This window comes from Oncorhynchus clarkii, chromosome 26 (assembly GCF_045791955.1).
Source record: "Oncorhynchus clarkii lewisi isolate Uvic-CL-2024 chromosome 26, UVic_Ocla_1.0, whole genome shotgun sequence".
Lineage (NCBI taxonomy): Eukaryota > Metazoa > Chordata > Actinopteri > Salmoniformes > Salmonidae > Oncorhynchus > Oncorhynchus clarkii.
In genome coordinates, this window is record NC_092172.1 from 47914524 (window position 1) to 47939254 (window position 24731).

General features: G+C 44.3%; 1 long non-coding RNA gene and 1 pseudogene across 1 annotated transcript; both read left to right on the top strand.

The window, feature by feature from the left end:
* LOC139384850 (death-associated protein kinase 3-like) overlaps positions 1 to 19046 on the top strand; it is a 50783-nt pseudogene extending 31737 nt beyond the window's left edge.
* Positions 19047 to 22183: 3137 nt separating this feature from the next.
* On the top strand, positions 22184 to 24294 carry LOC139384851 (uncharacterized). Its single transcript, XR_011628885.1, has 3 exons — positions 22184 to 22405; positions 23074 to 23160; positions 24246 to 24294. It is a non-coding gene; the product is annotated as an uncharacterized lncRNA (long non-coding RNA).
* The last annotated feature ends 437 nt before the right edge of the window (positions 24295 to 24731 follow it).

Here is a 24731-nt window from a genome sequence, read left to right on the forward strand (position 1 = left end):
AGACCTCACAGTGAAATGCTGAATACAACAGGTGTAGTAGACCTCACAGTGAAATGCTGAATACAACAGGTGTAGTAGACCTTACAGTGAAATGCTGAATACAACAGGTGTAGTAGACCTCACAGTGAAATGCTGAATACAACAGGTGTAGTAGACCTCACAGTGAAATGCTGAATACAACAGGTGTAGTAGACCTTACAGTGAAATGCTGAATACAACAGGTGTAGTAGACCTCACAGTGAAATGCTGAATACAACAGGTGTAGTAGACCTTACAGTGAAATGATGAATACAACAGGTGAAGTAGACCTCACAGTGAAATGATGAATACAACAGGTGTAGTAGACCTCACAGTGAAATGCTGAATACAACAGGTGTAGTAGACCTCACAGTGAAATGATGAATACAACAGGTGTAGTAGACCTCACAGTGAAATGATGAATACAACAGGTGTAGTAGACCTCACAGTGAAATGCTGAATACAACAGGTGTAGTAGACCTTACAGTGAAATGATGAATACAACAGGTGTAGTAGACCTTACAGTGAAATGATGAATACAACAGGTGTAGTAGACCTCACAGTGAAATGATGAATACAACAGGTGTAGTAGACCTTACAGTGAAATGCTGAATACAACAGGTGTAGTAGACCTTACAGTGAAATGCTGAATACAACAGGTGTAGTAGACCTTACAGTGAAATGCTGAATACAACAGGTGAAGTAGACCTTACAGTGAAATGCTGAATACAACAGGTGTAGTAGACCTTACAGTGAAATGCTGAATACAACAGGTGTAGTAGACCTCACAGTGAAATGATGAATACAACAGGTGTAGTAGACCTTACAGTGAAATGCTGAATACAACAGGTGTAGTAGACCTTACAGTGAAATGATGAATACAACAGGTGTAGTAGACCTCACAGTGAAATGATGAATACAACAGGTGTAGTAGACCTCACAGTGAAATGCTGAATACAACAGGTGTAGTAGACCTGACAGTGAAATGCTGAATACAACAGGTGTAGTAGACCTTACAGTGAAATGCTGAATACAACAGGTGTAGTAGACCTTACAGTGAAATGCTGAATACAACAGGTGTAGTAGACCTCACAGTGAAATGCTGAATACAACAGGTGTAGTAGACCTTACAGTGAAATGCTGAATACAACAGGTGTAGTAGACCTTACAGTGAAATGCTGAATACAACAGGTGTAGTAGACCTTACAGTGAAATGCTGAATACAACAGGTGTAGTAGACCTTACAGTGAAATGCTGAATACAACAGGTGTAGTAGACCTTACAGTGAAATGCTGAATACAACAGGTGTAGTAGACCTTACAGTGAAATGCTGAATACAACAGGTGTAGTAGACCTCACAGTGAAATGCTGAATACAACAGGTGTAGTAGACCTCACAGTGAAATGATGAATACAACAGGTGTAGTAGACCTCACAGTGAAATGCTGAATACAACAGGTGTAGTAGACCTTACAGTGAAATGCTGAATACAACAGGTGTAGTAGACCTCACAGTGAAATGATGAATACAACAGGTGTGGTAGACCTTACAGTGAAATGCTGAATACAACAGGTGTAGTAGACCTTACAGTGAAATGATGAATACAACAGGTGTAGTAGACCTCACAGTGAAATGCTGAATACAACAGGTGTAGTAGACCTTACAGTGAAATGCTGAATACAACAGGTGTAGTAGACCTCACAGTGAAATGCTGAATACAACAGGTGTAGTAGACCTTACAGTGAAATGCTGAATACAACAGGTGTAGTAGACCTCACAGTGAAATGCTGAATACAACAGGTGTAGTAGACCTCACAGTGAAATGCTAAATACAACAGGTGTAGTAGACCTTACAGTGAAATGATGAATACAACAGGTGTAGTAGACCTTACAGTGAAATGCTGAATACAACAGGTGTAGTAGACCTTACAGTGAAATGCTGAATACAACAGGTGTAGTAGACCTCACAGTAAAATGCTGAATACAACAGGTGTAGTAGACCTTACAGTGAAATTATGAATACAACAGGTGTAGTAGACCTCACAGTGAAATGATGAATACAACAGGTGTAGTAGACCTCACAGTGAAATGATGAATACAACAGGTGTAGTAGACCTCACAGTGAAATGATGAATACAACAGGTGTAGTAGACCTCACAGTGAAATGATGAATACAACAGGTGTAGTAGACCTTACAGTGAAATGCTGAATACAACAGGTGTAGTAGACCTTACAGTGAAATGCTGAATACAACAGGTGTAGTAGACCTTACAGTGAAATACTGAATACAACAGGTGTAGTAGACCTTACAGTGAAATGCTGAATACAACAGGTGTAGTAGACCTTACAGTGAAATGATGAATACAACAGGTGTAGTAGACCTTACAGTGAAATGATGAATACAACAGGTGTAGTAGACCTTACAGTGAAATGCTGAATACAACAGGTGTAGTAGACCTTACAGTGAAATGCTGAATACAACAGGTGTAGTTGACCTTACAGTGAAATGATGAATACAACAGGTGTAGTAGACCTTACAGTGAAATGCTGAATACAACAGGTGTAGTAGACCTTACAGTGAAATGCTGAATACAACAGGTGTAGTAGACCTTACAGTGAAATGCTGAATACAACAGGTGTAGTAGACCTCACAGTGAAATGCTGAATACAACAGGTGTAGTAGACCTCACAGTGAAATGCTGAATACAACAGGTGTAGTAGACCTTACAGTGAAATGATGAATACAACAGGTGAAGTAGACCTCACAGTGAAATGCTGAATACAACAGGTGTAGTAGACCTTACAGTGAAATGCTGAATACAACAGGTGAAGTAGACCTCACAGTGAAATGCTGAATACAACTGGTGTAGTAGACCTCACAGTGAAATGATGAATACAACAGGTGTAGTAGACCTCACAGTGAAATGCTGAATACAACAGGTGAAGTAGACCTTACAGTTAAATGCTGAATACAACAGGTGTAGTAGACCTTACAGTGAAATGCTGAATACAACAGGTGTAGTAGACCTCACAGTGAAATGCTGAATACAACAGGTGAAGTAGACCTTACAGTGAAATGCTGAATACAACAGGTGTAGTAGACCTTACAGTGAAATGCTGAATACAACAGGTGTAGTAGACCTTACAGTGAAATGATGAATACAACAGGTGTAGTAGACCTCACAGTGAAATGCTGAATACAACAGGTGTAGTAGACCTTACAGTGAAATGCTGAATACAACAGGTGTAGTAGACCTTACAGTGAAATGCTGAATACAACAGGTGTAGTAGACCTTACAGTGAAATGCTGAATACAACAGGTGTAGTAGACCTTACAGTGAAATGATGAATACAACAGGTGTAGTAGACCTTACATTGAAATGCTGAATACAACAGGTGTAGTAGACCTTACAGTGAAATGCTGAATACAACAGGTGTAGTAGACCTCACAGTGAAATGCTGAATACAACAGGTGTAATAGACCTTACAGCGAAATGCTGAATACAACAGGTGTAGTAGACCTTACAGTGAAATGTTTACTTACAAGCCCTTTAACCAACAATTCAGTTCAAGAAATTAGAGTTAAGAAGATATTTACTAAACTAAAGTGAAAAATGCAATAAAATAAAAAAGTAACACACTAAAATAACAATACCGAGGCTATACACTGACGTGAGTGATACGAGGTGGTAATCATTTAGGCAGGTTACCTTCACAGGGACCATGGTGGTCTGCTTGAAACATGTACCAGTCAAATGTTTGGACACACCGACTCCTTCAAGGGTTTTCCTTTATTTGTACCATTTTATACATTGTAGAATAATAGTGAAGACATCAAAACTATGAATTAACACATATGAAATAATTGAGTAACCAAAAAAAGTGTTTTAAATTTTTTTTAAATATTTTTAGATTCTTCAAAGTTGCCATCCTTTGCCTTGATGACAGCTTTGTACACTCTTGGCATTCTTTCAACCAGCTTGACCTGGAATGCTTTTGCAACAGTCTTGAAGGAGTTCCCACATATGCTGAGCACTTGTTGCCTCTTTTTCCTTCACTCTGCGGTCAAACTCATTCCAAACCATCTCAATTGGGTTGAGGTCGGGTGATTGTGGAGGCCAGGTCATCTGATGCAGTACTCCATCACTCTCCTTCCCACTTCGGCTATGGAGAGCTTGATCACACAGTCATCCGGAACAGCTTGTGCTCTCATGCATGCTTCAGTGTTGCTTGCCTCGAAGCGAGCATAAAAGGCATTTAGCTTGTCTGGTAGGCTCGTGTCACTTGGCAGCTCGCGGCTGGGTTTCTCTTTGTAATAGTTTGCAAGCCCTGCCACATCCGACGAGCGTCAGAGCCGGTGTAGTAGGATTCAATCTTAGTCCTGTATTGATGCTTTGCCCGTTTAGCAGGATTTATTAGGATTAGTGTCCTACTCTAGCCTTTAGCTCGATGCGGATGTTGCCTGTAATCCATGGCATCTGGTTGGAATATGTACGTACGGTCACTGTGGGGACGACGATGCACTTATTGATGAAGCCGGTTACTGAGGTTACTCCTCAATGCCAAGGGATGAATCCTGGAACATATTCCAGTCTGTGCTGCAAAACAGTCCTGTAGCGTAGCATCCACGTCATCTGACCACTTCCGTATTGAGCGAGTCACTGGTACTTCCTGCTTTAGTTTTTGCTAGAAAGCAGGAATCAGGAGGATAGAATTATGGTCGGATTTACCAAATGGAGGGCGAGGGAGAGCTTTGTACATGTTTCTGTGTGTGGAGTAAAGGTGGTCTAGAGTTTTTTCCCTCAGGTTGCACGTGACATGCTGGTAGAAATGAGGTAAAACAGATTTAAGTTTGCCTGCATTAAAGTCCCCGGTCACTAGGAGTGTCGCTTTTCGATGAGCATTTTCTTGTTTGCTTATTACACAGCTCGTTGAGTGCCAGCATCGGTTTGTGGTGGTAAATAGACAGCTCCGAATAATACAGATGAGAACTCTCTTGGTAGATAGTGTGGTCTACAGCTTATCACAAGGTACTCTACCTCAGGCGAGCATAACCTTGAGACTTCTTTAATGTTAGGCATCGCACACCAGCTGTTATTGGCAAATAGACCCCCCCCCCCCCCGCCTCTCGTCTTGCTCTGTCTGGCCAAAACCCAGCCAGCTTTATATTATCCGTGTCGTCGTTTATTCTCCAGTGACTGCACGTTGGCCAGTAGAACAGATGGTAGTGGTGGTTTACTCACTCGCCTACGAATTCTCCCAAAGCACCCCGACCTCCGCCCCCTTTTTCTCTGTCTTTTCTTAACGCGAATGACGGGGATTTGAGCCTGGTCTCGAGAAAGCAGTGTATCCTTCGCTTCGGGGACTTGTTAAAGAAAAAAAACATCTTTGTCCAGTTCGAGGTGTTCATGAGACCCTGTGTTGATGTGTCCATGTGTTGATATGTTGATGTGTTGATGTGTTGATGTGTCCATGTGTCCATGTGTCCATGTGTTGATGTGTTGATGTGTTGATGTGTTGATGTGTCCATGTGTTGATGTGTTGATGTGTTGATGTGTCCATGTGTCCATGTGTTGATGTGTTGATGTGTTGATGTGTTGATGTGTTGATGTGTCCATGTGTTGATGTGTTGATGTGTCCATGTGTTGATGTGTCCATGTGTCCATGTGTTGATGTGTTGATGTGTTGATGTGTTGATGTGTCCATGTGTTGATGTGTTGATGTGTCCATGTGTTGATGTGTTGATGTGTCCATGTGTTGATGTGTTGATGTGTCCATGTGTTGATGTGTTGATGTGTCCATGTGTTGATGTGTTGATGTGTTGATGTGTCCATGTGTTGATGTGTTGATGTGTTGATGTGTCCATGTGTTGATGTGTCCATGTGTTGATGTGTCCATGTGTTGATGTGTTGATGTGTCCATGTGTTGATGTGTTGATGTGTTGATGTGTTGATGTGTCCATGTGTTGATGTGTTGATGTGTTGATGTGTCCATGTGTTGATGTGTTGATGTGTCCATGTGTTGATGTGTTGATGTGTTGATGTGTCCATGTGTTGATGTGTTGATGTGTTGATGTGTCCATGTGTTGATGTGTTGATGTGTCCATGTGTTGATGTGTTGATGTGTTGATGTGTCCATGTGTTGATGTGTTGATGTGTCCATGTGTTGATGTGTTGATGTGTTGATGTGTCCATGTGTTGATGTGTCCATGTGTTGATGTGTCCATGTGTCCATGTGTTGATGTGTTGATGTGTTGATGTGTTGATGTGTCCATGTGTTGATGTGTTGATGTGTCCATGTGTTGATGTGTTGATGTGTTGATGTGTCCATGTGTTGATGTGTTGATGTGTCCATGTGTTGATGTGTTGATGTGTTGATGTGTCCATGTGTTGATGTGTTGATGTGTCCATGTGTTGATGTGTTGATGTGTTGATGTGTCCATGTGTTGATGTGTCCATGTGTTGATGTGTCCATGTGTTGATGTGTTGATGTGTTGATGTGTTGATGTGTTGATGTGTCCATGTGTTGATGTGTTGATGTGTCCATGTGTTGATGTGTTGATGTGTTGATGTGTCCATGTGTTGATGTGTTGATGTGTCCATGTGTTGTTGTGTTGATGTGTTGATGTGTTGATGTGTTGATGTGTCCATGTGTTGATGTGTTGATGTGTTGATGTGTCCATGTGTTGATGTGTTGATGTGTCCATGTGTTGATGTGTCCATGTGTTGATGTGTTGATGTGTCCATGTGTTGATGTGTTGATGTGTTGATGTGTTGATGTGTCCATGTGTTGATGTGTCCATGTGTTGATGTGTTGATGTGTCCATGTGTTGATGTGTTGATGTGTTGATGTGTTGATGTGTCCATGTGTTGATGTGTTGATGTGTCCATGTGTTGATGTGTTGATGTGTTGATGTGTCCATGTGTTGATGTGTCCATGTGTTGATGTGTCCATGTGTCCATGTGTTGATGTGTTGATGTGTTGATGTGTCCATGTGTCCATGTGTTGATGTGTTGATGTGTCCATGTGTTGATGTGTTGATGTGTCCATGTGTTGATGTGTTGATGTGTCCATGTGTTGATGTGTCCATGTGTTGATGTGTCCATGTGTCCATGTGTTGATGTGTTGATGTGTCCATGTGTTGATGTGTTGATGTGTTGATGTGTCCATGTGTCCATGTGTTGATGTGTTGATGTGTCCATGTGTTGATGTGTTGATGTGTCCATGTGTCCATGTGTTGATGTGTTGATGTGTTGATGTGTCCATGTGTCCATGTGTTGATGTGTTGATGTGTCCATGTGTTGATGTGTTGATGTGTCCATGTGTTGATGTGTTGATGTGTTGATGTGTTGATGTGTCCATGTGTTGATGTGTCCATGTGTCCATGTGTTGATGTGTCGATGTGTTGATGTGTCGATGTGTTGATGTGTCCATGTGTTGATGTGTCCATGTGTTGATGTGTCCATGTGTTGATGTGTCCATGTGTCCATGTGTCCATGTGTTCAATGTGTTTATGAGACCCTGACAAATCTCAGGTATTAACAGGAAATGCATTGTTTTTGATGTAAATACTACGTTCTATCATTCATTTAGTCTTCTAGTGACCTTCTGTCTGTTATGGACACATTCAGTCTTCTAGTGACCTTCTGTCTGTTATGGACACATTCAGTCTTCTAGTGACCTTCTGTCTGTTATGGACACATTCAGTCTTCTAGTGACCTTCTGTCTGTTATGGACACATTCAGTCTTCTAGTGACCTTCTGTCTGTTATGGGCACATTCAGTCTTCTAGTGACCTTCTGTCTGTTATGGACACATTCAGTCTTCTAGTGACCTTCTGTCTGTTAATGACACATTCAGTCTTCTAGTGACCTTCTGTCTGTTATGGACACATTCAGTCTTCTAGTGACCTTCTGTCTGTTAATGACACATTCAGTCTTCTAGTGACCTTCTGTCTGCTATTGACACATTCAAGATAATAATAGAAAATACACTGAAAATCCACTTCCCTTTTCTATTTCTGATGCATTAGTGCAGTGTTCTGCTGATTGGTCAACCTGTCTGTTTCAGCCCCAGAGATAGTGATGCATTTAGTGCAGTGTTCTGCTGATTGGTCAACCTGTCTGTTTCAGCCCCAGAGATAGTGATGCATTTAGTGCAGTGTTCTGCTGATTGGTCAACCGGTCTGTTTCAGCCCCAGAGATAGTGATGCATTTAGTGCAGTGTTCTGCTGATTGGTCAACCGGTCTGTTTCAGCCCCAGAGATAGTGATGCATTTAGTGCAGTGTTCTGCTGATTGGTCAACCTGTCAGTTTCAGCCCCAGAGATAGTGATGCATTTAGTGCAGTGTTCTGCTGATTGGTCAACCTGTCTGTTTCAGCCCCAGAGATAGTGATGCATTTAGTGCAGTGTTCTGCTGATTAGTCAACCTGTCTGTTTCAGCCCCAGAGATAGTGATGCTGATTGGTCAACCTGTCTGTTTCAGCCCCAGAGATAGTGATGCTGATTGGTCAACCTGTCTGTTTCAGTCCCAGAGATAGTGATGCATTTAGTGCAGTGTTCTGCTGATTAGTCAACCTGTCTGTTTCAGCCCCAGAGATAGTGATGCTGATTGGTCAACCTGTCAGTTTCAGCCCCAGAGATAGTGATGCTGATTGGTCAACCTGTCTGTTTCAGTCCCAGAGATAGTGATGCATTTAGTGCAGTGTTCTGCTGATTAGTCAACCTGTCTGTTTCAGCCCCAGAGATAGTGATGCTGATTGGTCAACCTGTCTGTTTCAGCCCCAGAGATAGTGAACTACGAACCGCTGGGACTGGAGGCAGATATGTGGAGTATAGGAGTCATCACCTACATCCTGTGAGTTTAGGTTCATCACGACATGAACCACACTACACATTAACCCTTATTAGGGAGTTCAACACAACATGAACCACACTACACATGAACCCTTCTTGGGAGTTCAACACAGCATGAAGCATGAACCACACTACACATGAACCCTTCTTGGGAGTTCAACATGAAGCATGAACCACACTACACATGAACCCTTCTTAGGGAGTTCAACATGAAGCATGAACCACACTATACATGAACCCTTCTTAGGGAGTTCAACATGAAGCATGAACCACACTACACATGAACTCTTCTTAGGGAGTTCAACACACCATGAAGCATGAACCACACTACACATGAACCCTTCTTGGGAATAAGAAAATACAAAATAGGGGACACAATAACCCGACGCGCACCAGTCAAACACATGTGCACATGCACTTACAATAAACATGGGGGGAACAGAGGGTTAAATACACAACACGTAATGAGGGAAATGAAAACCAGGTGTGTGGGAAAACAAGACAAAACAAATGGAAAATGAAAAAAATGGATCGGCGATGGCTAGAAGGCCCGGCGACGTCGACCGCCGAACAGCGCCCGAATAAGGAGAGGCATCGACTTTGGTAGAAGTCGTGACATGTAAACAGGGATGGTGTAGGTGAAACACATGCAATGTTCCTAACGCTCCTCCTGTTCTGGCCTTGTTGTCGTTGTGTTCCAGGCTGAGTGGAGCGTCTCCCTTCCTGGGAGAGACTAAACAGGACACGCTGGCCAACATCTCAGCCATGAACTACGAGTTCGACGAGGAGTTCTTCTGTAGAACCAGTGAACTGGCCAAAAGCTTCATACGGCAGCTACTGGAGAGAGACAAGATGTAAGGAGTGATTAGAGGTCAGGGGTCAGGGGTCAGCTGGCTAATATGACAGCTACTGGAGAGAGACAAGATGTAAGGAGGGGTTAGAGGTCAGGGGTTAGGGGTCAGCTGGCTAATATGACAGCTGCTGGAGAGAGACAAGATGTAAGGAGGGATTAGAGATCAGGGGTTAGGGGTCAGCTGGCTAATATGACAACTGCTGGAGAGAGACAAGATGTAAGGAGGGATTAGAGATCAGGGGTCAGGGGTCAGCTGGCTAATATGACAGCTACTGGAGAGAGGCTAGATGTAAGGAGGGATTAGAGGTCAGGGGTCAGCTGGCTAATGTGACAGCTACTGGAGAGAGACAAGATGTAAGGAGGGATTAGAGGTCAGGGGTCAGTGGTCAGCTGGCTAATATGACAGCTACTGGAGAGAGGCTAGATGTAAGGAGGGATTAGAGGTCAGGGGTCAGGGGTCAGCTGGCTAATGTGACAGCTACTGGAGAGAGACAAGATGTAATGAGGGGTTAGAGGTCAGGGGTTAGGGGTCAGCTGGCTAATATGACAGCTGCTGGAGAGAGGATAGATGTAAGGAGGGATTAGAGATCAGGGGTCAGGGGTCAGCTGGCTAATATGACAGCTACTGGAGAGAGGCTAGATGTAAGGAGGGATTAGAGGTCAGGGGCCAGCTGGCTAATGTGACAGCTACTGGAGAGAGACAAGATGTAAGGAGGGATTAGAGGTCAGGGGTCAGTGGTCAGCTGGCTAATATGACAGCTACTGGAGAGAGGCTATATGTAAGGAGGGATTAGAGGTCAGGGGTCAGGGGTCAGCTGGCTAATGTGACAGCTACTGGAGAAAGGCTAGATGTAAGGAGGGATTGGAGGTCGGGGGTTAGGGGTCAGGGTCAGCTGGCTAATATGACAGCTGCTGGAGAGAGGCTAGATGTAAGGAGGGATTAGAGGTCAGGGGCCAGCTGGCTAATGTGACAGCTACTGGAGAGAGACAAGATGTAAGGAGGGATTAGAGGTCAGGGGTCAGTGGTCAGCTGGCTAATATGACAGCTACTGGAGAGAGGCTATATGTAAGGAGGGATTAGAGGTCAGGGGTCAGGGGTCAGCTGGCTAATATGACAGCTACTGGAGAGAGACAAGATGTAAGGAGGGATTAGAGGTCAGGGGTTAGGGGTCAGCTGGCTAATATGACAGCTGCTGGAGAGAGACAAGATGTAAGGAGGGATTAGAGGTCAGGGGTTAGGGGTCAGGGTCAGCTGGCTAATATGACAGCTGCTGGAGAGAGACAAGATGTAAGGAGGGATTAGAGGTCAGGGGTTAGGGGTCAGGGTCAGCTGGCTAATATGACAGCTGCTGGAGAGAGACAAGATGTAAGGAGGGATTAGAGGTCAGGGGTTACGGGTCAGGGTCAACTGGCTAATATGACAGCTGCTGGAGAGAGACAAGATGTAAGGGGGGATTAGAGGTCAGGGGTTAGGGGTCAGCTGGCTAATATGACAGCTGCTGGAGAGAGGCTAGATGTAAGGAGGGATTGGAGGTCGGGGGTTAGGGGTCAGGGTCAGCTGGCTAATATGACAGCTGCTGGAGAGAGGCTAGATGTAAGGAGGGATTAGAGGTCAGGGGTCAGCTGGCTGATATGACAGCTACTGGAGAGAGACAAGATGTAAGGAGGGATTAGAGGTCAGGGGTTAGGGGTCAGCTGGCTAATATGGCAACTGCTGGAGAGAGGCTAGATGTAAGGAGGGATTATAGGTCAGGGGTCAGGGGTCAGCTGGCTAATATGACAGCTGCTGGAGAGAGACAAGATGTAAGGAGGGATTAGAGGTCAGGGGTTAGGGGTCAGGGTCAGCAGGCTAATATGACAGCTGCTGGAGAGAGACAAAATGTAAGGAGGGATTAGAGGTCAGGGATTAGGGGTCAGCTGGCTAATATGACAGCTGCTGGAGAGAGACAAGATGTAACGAGGGATTAGAGGTCAGGGTCAGCTGGCTAATATGACAGCTACTGGAGAGAGACAAGATGTAAGGAGGGATTAGAGGTCAGGGGTTAGGGGTTAGGGTCAGGGTCAGCTGGCTAATATGACAGCTACTGGAGAGAGACAAGATGTAAGGAGAGATTGGAGGTTAGGGGTCAGGGTCAGGGTCAGCTGGCTAATATGACAGCTGCTGGAGAGAGGCTAGATGTAAGGAGAGATTGGAGGTCGGGGGTTAGGGGTCAGGGTCAGCTGGCTAATATGACAGCTGCTGGAGAGAGAGTTGATGTAAGGAGAGATTGGAGATCGGGGGTTAGGGGTCAGGGGTGAGGTGGAGAGGGTGAGGAGGAGAGGAGTTAGAGGTGAGGAGTCTGGGTTGAGGAGAGGGGTCAAATATGAAGGGTCCGGGCTGTGGTGAGGAGGAGAGGAGTCAGAGGTGAGGGGTCAGGGGTGAGGAGGAGAGTGGTCAGAGGTAAGAGGTCAGAGATACGGGGTCTGGGTTGAGTTGAGGAGGAGAGGGGTCCGGGGTGAGGGGTCAGAAGTGAGGGGTCAGATGTGACGGGTCAGAGGTGAGAGATCTGGGGTCAGAGATGAGGGGTCAGAGGTGAGGTGGAGCTGGACAAGAAGTGAGGTTTGGGGTTTGAACCTGTGCCAAAAGACTGTTAGACCACTGAGCTAAAGCCTAGACAATATCTATGGAAACTAACACTAGTCTTCCTGGCTCAGGGAAGGTCAAAGGATGTCTTGTGTTTCTACATCACATTGTACTGTATAGAAACATGTATTTACACACTTTTGAGACCATGCGGTTTGTTTACGTTACTCTGCATGCCTCTACACAGTACACACTCTCTCTTGATGACAGTAACGCTGAACGATCTGTGTACAAGGTCAAAACAGACGACACTGTCACAGTCTAAAATCAAGTTCCTTACATCCTCCTGTTCTGTGTGGTCCCCTGTGTGAGAACATAAATTACGTTCGTAAAGTATTCAGACCCTTTAACTTTTCCCACATTTTGTTTACGTTACAGTCCTATTCTAAAATTGATTAAAAAATATATTACCTCCTCCATCTACGCACAATACCCCATAACGACAAAGCGAAAACAGGTTTTTGTCATTTCCATAAGCATTCAGACCCCTATGAGACTCGAAATTGAGCTCAGGTGCATCCTGTTACCATTGATCATCCTTGAGATGTTTCTACAACTTGATTGGAGTCCATCTGTGGTAAATTCAATTGATTGGACATTATTTGGAAAGGCACACACATGTATATATAAGGTCCCACAGTTGACAGTGCATGTCAGAGCAAAAACCAAGCCATGAGGTTGAAGGAATTGTCTGTAGAGCTCAGAGACAGGATTGTGTCGAGACACAGATCTGGGGAAGGGTACAACAATCTTATGCAGCATTGAAGGTCCCAAGAACACAGCTGGCCTCCATCATTCTTAAATGGAAGAAGTTTGGAACCACCAAGATTCTTCCTAGAGCTGGCCGCCAAGCCAAACTGAGCAATCGGTGGAGAAGGGCCTTGGTCAGGGAGGTGACCAAGAACCTGATGGTCACTCTGACAGAGTTCCAGAGTTCCTCTGTGGAGATGAGAGAACCTTCCAGAAGGACAACTATTTCTGCAGTACTCCACCAATCAGGCATTTATGGTACAGTGGCCAGACGGAAGCCACTCCTCAGTAAAAGGCACATGACAGTCTGCTTGGAGTTTGCCAAAAGGCACCTAAAGCCCATAAGAAACAAGATTCTCTGGTCTGATGAAACGAAGATTGAACTCTGAATGTTAAGCATCACGTCTGGAGGCAACCTGGCACCATCCCTACGGTGAAGCATGGTGGTGGCAGCATCATGCTGTGGGGATGATTTTCAACGGCAGGGACTTGGGGACTAGTCAGGATCGAGGGAAAGATGAATGGAGCAAAGTACGGAGAGATCATTGATGAAAACCTGCTCCAGAGCGCTCAGGACCTCAGACTGGGGCGAAGGTTCACCTTGCAACAGGACAACGACCCTAAGCACACACCCAAGACAACGCAGAAGTGGCTTCGGGACAAGTCTCTGAATGTCCTTCACTGGCCCAACCAGAGCCCGGACTTGAACTCAATTGAACATCCCTGGAGAGACCTGAAAATAGCTGTGCAGCGACGCTCCCCAACTAACCTGACAGAGCTTGAGAGGATTTGCAGAGAAGATTGGGAGAAACTCTCCAAATACAGGTGTAAGATTGTAGCATCATACCCAAGAAAACTCAAGGTTGTAATCGCTGCCAAAAGGTGCTTCAACAAAGTACTGAGTAAAAGGGTCTGAATACTGATGTAAATGAGTTATTTCAGCCTTTTATTTTTTTATAACTTTACAAAAATGTAAAAAAAAAAAAACAGTTTTTTTTTTTCATTATGGGGTATTGTGTGTAGATTGATGAGGGATTTCTTTTTTTTTTTAAATTAATTTTAGGTTAAGGCTGTAAACATAACAAAATGTGGAGAAGGTCACGAGGTGTGAATACTCTATCCAATCCAGTGTAAACATGTTTGTCTTCCAGGAAGAGGTTAACTATTCAAGATGCCCTCAACCATCCCTGGATCAAGGTATACCATTGTCATATGAAAACAGCGTACTGTCGTGATTGACAGCTTGATGTTAAAGACATGCATCGTCGTTTTCTTTTGTGACATAACTTCCTGTATTTTATGATTTGCATAACCGCGCCTCCTAATTATTATACTGTGACATGTACTGTTCAGGCAGACACACGGATTGGTGGACGATGTAGAATATATAATGACCTGGACAGCACCTCCCACTCAGACGATGTAGAATATATAATGACCTGGACAGCACCTCCCACTCAGACGATGTAGAATATATAATGACCTGGACAGCACCTCCCACTCAGACGATGTAGAATATATAATGACCTGGACAGCACCTCCCACTCAGACAATGTAGAATATATAATGACCTGAACTGCACCTCCCACTCAGACAATGTAGAATATATAATGGCCTGGACAGCACCTCCCACTCAGACGATGTAGAATATATAATGGCCTGGACAGCACCTCCCACTCAGACAATGTAGAATATATAATGACCTGGACTGCACCTCCCACTCAGACGATGTAGAATATATAATGACCTGGACTGCACCTCCCACTCAGACAATGTAGAATATATAATGGCCTGGCTAGTCAGATAGAGGGAGCTCTAGTCTGTTAGTTTGAATCAGATGTGTGATTCAGTCAGATGAGTTTTTCCTGATCATGTTTGTCCTGCCATGTTTGTGACTCTTAACTTAAATGTGTAACCAGTTGACAAAAGAGCTTGACGTTTGGTGATGGAAAGAATCGAAAGAAGATGAATAACTAACCATGTGACCTGGAGTGTTGCCTGTTGGGTGATATATAACTAACCATGTGACCTGGAGTGTTGCTTGTTGGGTGATATATAACTAACCATGTGACCTGGAGTGTTGCCTGTTGGGTAATATATAACTAACCATGTCACCTGGAGTGTTGCCTGTTGGGTAATATATAACCAACCATGTGACCTGGAGTGTTGCCTGTTGGGTAATATATAACTAACCATGTGACCTGGAGTGTTGCCTGTTGGGTAATATATAACTAACCATGTGACCTGGAGTGTTGTCTGTTGGGTAATGTATAACTAACCATGTCACCTGGAGTGTTGTCGGTGGTTTGGTGATGGAGGCATGTCACCTCTGGCTTATATTCCATTGCTGTTCAGAACATCATCAATGCATGGCATGCAGTGCCAGTTAGTGACTTCCAGCTCAGTAACCCTCCGTCTATCGTCCTCATCTCTCGTGTCTGAAGTCTAATGAGTACAAGGAGGAGACTCCCATCACCAAGACCCCGGACCAGACCAAGACCCTGGACCAGACCAAGACCCCGGACCAGACCAAGACCCCAAAGAAGCGCGAGCGCCGTCAGCTGAAGACCAAACGTCTCAAGGAGTACACCATGAAGTCCCACTCCTCCATGCCCCCCAACAACACCTACGTCAACTTCGAACGCTTCGTCCAGGTAGTGGAGGACATCAGCCGGATGGAGGGCTCCTTCACTGGGCTAGCCTCGGCCCACGACTCCCTGCAGGAGGACATCGACGCCTTGGTCTCCGTCTACAACCACAAGGAGTCCTGGTACAAGGAGGAGAGCGAGGGGGTCCGTCACCAGCTATCTCAGATCCGCTACGAGTTCCGTAAAGTGGAGGCGATGAAGAGGAGCCTGCAGGATGAGATGAAGGTGGTGGACGTCAGCGTCAGTGACGTTAGCGCCCGCTACCAGGAGAGGAAGAGACACTTTGACGCCCTGAGACAGGAGCTGAGCGACGAGCTGAAGTGGGTGCAGGACGTGGTGGGGTCGTTAGGGGTCACGGGCGGGGTCGCGGACGGGGTCGGAGGAGGAGGGGGCTACCTCAGCTGTAACTTCTCCACTGTGTTTAATAATGATGTGAATGAAGCACTGAAGGAAATGCTGAACAGAAGCTGTGGAGGAGATCTGCTGTCTGGGATCAGCCTGAACCTCACTGAGTCTGGACTGAAGAGATAGTATAGTATAGTACAGTAGAGTATCAACCTGGACCTGACTGAGTCTGGACTGAAGAGATAGTATAGTATAGTATAGTAGTACCGCAGAGCATTAACCTGGACCTGACTGCGTCGGTATAATATAGTACAGTATAGTAGTATAGTATAGTAGAGTATCTTATAGTAGTAGAGTATCGTAGAGTATAGTCGTAGAGTATAGTAGTTCAGTAGAGTATCAACCTGGACCTGACTGAGTCTGGACAGTATATTATAGTAAAGTATAGTATAGTACAGTATGGTATAGTATAGTATAGTAGTATAGTAGAGTATCCACATGGACCTGACTCAGTCTGGTTAGGATAGTATAGTACAGTATGGTATAGTACAGTATGGTATAGTACAGTATAGTATAGTAGTAGAGTATAGTATAGTAGTACAGTAGAGTGTCCACATGGACCTGACTGTGTCTGGATAGGATAGTATAGTACAGTATGTTATAGTACAGTATAGTATAGTAGTAGAGCATAGTATAGTATAGTAGTACAGTAGAGTATCCACCTGGACCTGACTCAGTCTGGATAGGATAGTATAGTACAGTATAGTATAGTACAGTATGTTATAGTACAGTATAGTATAGTACTAGAGTATAGTATAGTAGTACAGTAGAGTGTCCACATGGACCTGACTGTGTCTGGATAGGATAGTATAGTACAGTATGTTATAGTACAGTATAGTATAGTAGTAGAGCATAGTATAGTATAGTAGTACAGTAGAGTATCCACCTGGACCTGACTCAGTCTGGATAGGATAGTATAGTACAGTATAGTATAGTACAGTATGTTATAGTACAGTATAGTATAGTAGTAGAGTATAGTATAGTATAGTAGTACAGTAGAGTATCAACCTGGACCTGACTCAGTCTGGATAGGATAGTACAGTATAGTATAGCATAGTATAGCATAGCATAGTATAGCACGGTATAGTAATGCATAATATAGTATAGCATAGTATGGTATAGCATAGTATAGTATAGCATGGTATAGTATAGTATAGTATAGTATAGTCTGGACAGTAGAGTAGAGTATCAACCTGGACCTGACTGAGTCTGGACAGTAGAGTAGAGTACCAACCTGGACCTGACTGAGTCTGGACAGTAGAGTAGAGTACCAACCTGGACCTGACTGAGTCTGGACAGTAGAGTAGAGTACCAACCTGGACCTGACTGAGTCTGGACAGTAGAGTAGAGTACCAACCTGGACCTGACTGAGTCTGGACAGTAGAGTAGAGTATCAACCTGGACCTGACTGAGTCTGGACAGTAGAGTAGAGTATCAACCTGGACCTGACTGAGTCTGGACAGTAGAGTAGAGTACCAACCTGGACCTGACTGAGTCTGGACAGTAGAGTAGAGTATCAACCTGGACCTGACTGAGTCTGGACAGTAGAGTAGAGTACCAACCTGGACCTGACTGAGTCTGGACAGTAGAGTAGAGTATCAACCTGGACCTGACTGATTCTGGACAGTAGAGTAGAGTATCAACCTGGACCTGACTGAGTCTGGACAGTAGAGTAGAGTATCAACCTGGACCTGACTGAGTCTGGACAGTAGAGTAGAGTGTCAACCTGGACCTGACTGAGTCTGGACAGTAGAGTAGAGTACCAACCTGGACCTGACTGAGTCTGGACAGTAGAGTAGAGTATCAACCTGGACCTGACTGAGTCTGGACAGTAGAGTAGAGTCCCAACCTGGACCTGACTGAGTCTGGACAGTAGAGTAGAGTACCAACCTGGACCTGACTGAGTCTGGACAGTAGAGTAGAGTACCAACCTGGACCTGACTGAGTCTGGACAGTAGAGTAGAGTATCAACCTGGATCTGACTGAGTCTGGACAGTAGAGTAGAGTACCAACCTGGACCTGACTGAGTCTGGACAGTAGAGTAGAGTACCAACCTGGACCTGACTGAGTCTGGACAGTAGAGTAGAGTATCAACCTGGACCTGACTGAGTCTGGACAGTAGAGTAGAGTCCCAACCTGGACCTGACTGAGTCTGGACAGTAGAGTAGAGTACCAACCTGGACCTGACTGAGTCTGGACAGTAGAGTAGAGTCCCAACCTGGACCTGACTGAGTCTGGACAGTAGAGTAGAGTACCAACCTGGACCTGACTGAGTCTGGACAGTAGAGTAGAGTACCAACCTGGACCTGACTGAGTCTGGACAGTAGAGTAGAGTCCCAACCTGGACCTGACTGAGTCTGGACAGTAGAGTAGAGTACCAACCTGGACCTGACTGAGTCTGGACAGTAGAGTAGAGTACCAACCTGGACCTGACTGAGTCTGGACAGTAGAGTAGAGTATCAACCTGGAACTGACTGAGTCTGGACAGTAGAGTAGAGTACCAACCTGGACCTGACTGAGTCTGAACAGTAGAGTAGAGTACCAACCTGGACCTGACTGAGTCTGGACAGTAGAGTAGAGTATCAACCTGCACCTGACTGAGTCTGGACAGTAGAGTAGAGTACCAACCTGGACCTGACTGAGTCTGGACAGTAGAGTAGAGTACCAACCTGGACCTGACTGAGTCTGGACAGTAGAGTAGAGTACCAACCTGGACCTGACTGAGTCTGGACAGTAGAGATAACAGCAGTTTCAGTAGTCCAGAGTCAGTATCAGAAACAGGAAGTAGAGGACACGTAGTCATCTCTGTGGAATATTATATCTTTAGTTTGTTCTCCTTGTGATACGTTAGTAGTATTGTTGTGATTAGCTAAAAAAATAAAACGTCAACGTATTTACAATGCTTTACTTTTTGTGTTTTACAAAGAATGATGTAAGAGGCTTGACAGGTTTTGAGGTTTTATATTTAAAGTCTGCAACTTTTAAAGAGCTTGTTTGTTTTTCATAGTTCAAAAGCCAACTGTTGATCATGTGGATAGAGGATTGATAATGAGTAGATCTAGACCTTCTTAGATTAGATTGAAGCTAGTTGAGAGTGTTATTGTTGTTGTCATTATTGACATTAGACCTTCTTAGATTAGATTGAAGCTAGTTGAGAGTGTTATTGTTGTTGTCATTATTGACATTAGACCTTCTTAGATTAGATTGAAGCTAGTTGAGAGTGTTATTGTTGTTGTCATTATTGACATTAGACCTTCTTAGATTAGATTGAAGCTAGTTGAGAGTGTTATTGTTGTTGTCATTATTGACATTAGACCTTCTTAGATTAGATTGAAGATAGTTGAGAGTGTTATTGTTGTTGTCATTATTGACATTAGACCTTCTTAGATTAGATTGAAGCTAGTTGAGAGTGTTATAGTTGTATGTGTATTTTAGATGCTTGTACCTACCTGATCTAAACCCACTGAACCTGATAAAGATCTTATCGATTGAAATGGTGTGTGTGGTGTGTGTGTGTGTGTGTGTGTGTGTGTGTGTGTGGACTGTATCAGCCAAAAACTACAATACACTGGTCCTTTTAGTCCTAGTCTGGTCCTTTTAGTCCTAGTCTGGTCCTTTTAGTCCTAGTCTGGTCCTTTTAGTCCTAGTCTGGGTCATTTTAGTCCTAGTCTGGTCCTTTTAGTCCTAGTCTGGGTCCTTTTAGTCCTAGTCTGGTCCTTTTAGTCCTAGTCTGGGTCCTTTTAGTCCTAGTCTGGTCCTTTTAGTCCTAGTCTGGTCCTTTTAGTCCTAGTCTGGTCTTTTTAGTCCTAGTCTGGTCCTTTTAGTCCTAGTCTGGTCCTTTTAGTCCTAGTCTGGGTCATTTTAGTCCTAGTCTGGTCCTTTTAGTCCTAGTCTGGTCCTTTTAGTCCTAGTCTGGTCCTTTTAGTCCTAGTCTGGTCCTTTTAGTCCTAGTCTGGGTCCTTTTAGTCCTAGTCTGGTCCTTTTAGTCCTAGTCTGGGTCCTTTTAGTCCTAGTCTGGTCCTTTTAGTCCTAGTCTGGTCCTTTTAGTCCTAGTCTGGTCCTTTTAGTCCTAGTCTGGTCCTTTTAGTCCTAGTCTGGTCCTTTTAGTCCTAGTCTGGTCCTTTTAGTCCTAGTCTGGGTCCTTTTAGTCCTAGTCTGGTCCTTTTAGTCCTAGTCTGGTCCTTTTAGTCCTAGTCTGGTCCTGATCTCTTTATAAGACTGTTTTAGCTCCTATGTTTGTTGTCTTTGTCATGACAGCCCAAAGGCTTTTCATCCTATCTATGTCATGACAGCCCAAAGGCTTTTCATCCTATCTATGTCATGACAGCCCAAAGGCTTTTCATCCTATCTATGTCATGACAGCCCAAAGGCTTTTCATCCTATCTATGTCATGACAGCCCAAAGGCTTTTCATCCTATCTATGTCATGACAGCCCAAAGGCTTTTCATCCTATCTATGTCATGACAGCCCAAAGGCTTTTCATCCTATCTATGTCATGACAGCCCAAAGGCTTTTCATCCTATCTTTGTCATGACAGCCCAAAGGCTTTTCATCCTATCTATGTCATGACAGCCCAAAGGCTTTTCATCCTATCTATGTCATGACAGCCCAAAGGCTTTTCATCCTATCTATGTCATGACAGTCCAAAGGCTTTTCATCCTATCTATGTCATGACAGCCCAAAGGCTTTTCATCCTATCTATGTCATGACAGCCCAAAGGCTTTTCATCCTATCTATGTCATGACAGCCCAAAGGCTTTTCATCCTATCTATGTCATGACAGCCCAAAGGCTTTTCATCCTATCTATGTCATGACAGCCCAAAGGCTTTTCATCCTATCTATGTCATGACAGCCCAAAGGCTTTTCATCCTATCTATGTCATGACAGCCCAAAGGCTTTTCATCGTATCTATGTCATGACAGCCCAAAGGCTTTTCATCGTATCTATGTCATGACAGCCCAAAGGCTTTTCATCCTATCTATGTCATGACAGCCCAAAGGCTTTTCATCCTATCTATGTCATGACAGCCCAAAGGCTTTTCATCCTATCTATGTCATGACAGCCCAAAGGCTTTTCATCCTATCTATGTCATGACAGCCCAAAGGCTTTTCATCCTATCTATGTCATGACAGCCCAAAGGCTTTTCATCCTATCTATGTCATGACAGCCCAAAGGCTTTTCATCCTATCTATGTCATGACAGCCCAAAGGCTTTTCATCCTATCTATGTCATGACAGCCCAAAGGCTTTTCATCCTATCTTTGTCATGACAGCCCAAAGGCTTTTCATCCTATCTATGTCATGACAGCCCAAAGGCTTTTCATCCTATCTATGTCATGACAGCCCAAAGGCTTTTCATCCTATCTATGTCATGACAGCCCAAAGGCTTTTCATCCTATCTATGTCATGACAGCCCAAAGGCTTTTCATCCTATCTATGTCATGACAGCCCAAAGGCTTTTCATCCTATCTATGTCATGACAGCCCAAAGGCTTTTCATCCTATCTATGTGATGACAGCCCAAAGGCTTTTCATCCTATCTATGTCATGACAGCCCAAAGGCTTTTCATCCTATCTATGTCATGACAGCCCAAAGGCTTTTCATCCTATCTATGTCATGACAGCCCAAAGGCTTTTCATCCTATCTATGTCATGACAGCCCAAAGGCTTTTCATCCTATCTATGTCATGACAGCCCAAAGGCTTTTCATCCTATCTATGTCATGACAGCCCAAAGGCTTTTCATCCTATCTATGTCATGACAGCCCAAAGGCTTTTCATCCTATCTTTGTCATGACAGCCCAAAGGCTTTTCATCCTATCTATGTCATGACAGCCCAAAGGCTTTTCATCCTATCTATGTCATGACAGCCCAAAGGCTTTTCATCCTATCTATGTCATGACAGCCCAAAGGCTTTTCATCCTATCTATGTCATGACAGCCCAAAGGCTTTTCATCCTATCTATGTCATGACAGCCCAAAGGCTTTTCATCCTATCTATGTCATGACAGCCCAAAGGCTTTTCATCCTATCTATGTGATGACAGCCCAAAGGCTTTTCATCCTATCTATGTCATGACAGCCCAAAGGCTTTTCATCCTATCTATGTCATGACAGCCCAAAGGCTTTTCATCGTATCTATGTCCTGCTGTTTTCTGCTGTGGTTTAGCCGTTAAACCCATGCCAGGCCCTGGTGCGCAGACAGTCTGTCATTAATCTGGAGAACTTCAGGAGACAGTACGCACGACGCAGATGGAAGGTACGTCCTGCAGTGCAAAACATCATACAATATCACCAACATGCCATTAGGTCATTGATAAGTGTGTGTGTGTGTGTGTGTGTGTGTGTGTGTGTGTGTGTGTGTGTGTGTGTGCGACAGTGCGTGTGTGTGTGTGTGTTTGCGTGCGTGCGTGTTTGTATCTGTCCATGTGTGTAATTGTTTGTGATGCCAATAGGCCAATACATATGCTGTAGTGTGTCAGAACATCTTTATCAGGATTGTGTCTCTGCGGGGACTAGATGTCGATCAGGATTGTGTCTCTGTGGGGACTAGATGTCAATCGGGATTGTGTCTCTGTGGGGACTTGATGTCCATCAGGATTGTGTCTCTGTGGGGACTAGATGTCTATCAGGATTGTGTCTCTGTGTTGTCTAGATGTCCATCAGGATTGTGTCTCTGTGTTGTCTAGATGTCTATCAGGATTGTGTCTCTGTGTTGTCTAGATGTCTATCAGGATTGTGTCTCTGTGTTGTCTAGATGTCTATCAGGATTGTGTCTCTGTGTTTTCTAGATGTCTATCAGGATTGTGTCTCTGTGTGGACTAGATGTCTATCAGGATTGTGTCTCTGTGTTGTCTAGATGTCTATCAGGATTGTGTCTCTGTGTTGTCTAGATGTCTATCAGGATTGTGTCTCTGTGTTGTCTAGATGTCTATCAGGATTGTGTCTCTGTGTAACCACCTGACCAGGATGATGAGAAGAGGGCAGGAACAACAACAACAACAACAGGACCAGGTGATGACCACACACACACACACACACACACACACACACACACACACACACACACACACACACACACACACACACACACACACACAGTCTGTCTAATTTACCCATTCATATTACACAGTCTAACTAACCCATTAATATTACACAGTCTATGTCTAATGAATCATCAATCAATCAATCAAATGTATTTATAAAGCCCTTCTTAGATCAGCTGATATCTCAAAGTGCTGTACAGAAACCCAGCCTAAAACCCCAAACAGCAAGCAATGCAGATGTAGAAGCACGGTGGCTAGGAAATACTCCCTAGAAAGGCCAGAACCTCGGAAGAAACCTAGAGAGGAACCAGGCTCTGAGGGGTGGCCAGTCCTCTTCTGGCTGTACTGGGTAGACCAGAGGAACCAGGCTATGAGGGGTGGCCAGTCCTCTTCTGGCTGTGCCGGGTGGAGATTAGAAACCTAGAGAGGAACCAGTCTATGAGGGGTAGCCAGTCCTCTTCTGGCTGTGCAGGGTGGAGATTAGAAACCTAGAGAGGAACCAGGCTATGTGGGGTGGCCAGTCCTCTTCTGTCTGTGCAGGGTGGAGATTAGAAACCTAGAGAGGAACCAGGCTATGAGGGGTGTCCAGTTGTCTTCTGGCTGTGCCGGGTGGAGATTATAACAGAACATGGCCATTGTATTGCACAGTCATGAATTAATATTGCACAATCTATGTCTAATTAACCCATGTAATGCTGCTGATGCCACTGATCACTCAGCCAGTACATGGGACGTGTGTGTAAACTTGATGGGTCAAGAAGTGATGTGTTGTTGTGCTGTTGCCCTCGGTTACGTAAAACACAAATATTGTTGCGTTGTCATCTCAGCAAGATACACGAAAGTCATTCACACGGATATACCCAATCATATCTATAATCCACAGTAACTAAGCAACATACTGAACCTTGTCATTGTGTTTAACTGCGGTCCACTCTGGAGTACAGAGATGGCGGCCTACCTAACAGCTATTCTGTTGACTATCTATTACCGGAGTCATTACAGAGAAACAGAGTTGTACCTCCTAGAAATAGACAATACTGGTTGTGTTTTCAGAGGAGCTGTGACAGCGACAACGAGGAAGAGACCAGGAAGACAAGACTACAGACCAGGAAGAGGAGTAACACTTCCTGAAGACAACAACCAATCAAAATGCCACCATTCCTCCATTCCACTTCCTGAAGTCAACAACCAACCAAAACACCACCATTCCTCCATTCCACTTCCTGAAGTCAACAACCAACCAAAATGTCACCATTCCTCCATTCCACTTCCTGAAGTCAACAACCAATCAAAACACCACCATTCCTCCATTCCACTTCCTGAAGTCAACAACCAATCAAAACACCACCATTCCTCCATTCCACTTCCTGAAGTCAACAACCAATCAAAACACCACCATTCCTCCATTCCACTTCCTGAAGTCAACAACCAACCACCATTTAAATCCAGTTGTCTATGAAGTTATAGTCTTTTCTCAGTGAAAGGTCATAGACATGAAGTCTTTTTTTTAATGATACTTCTGTATGTTAGCTAGCTTTT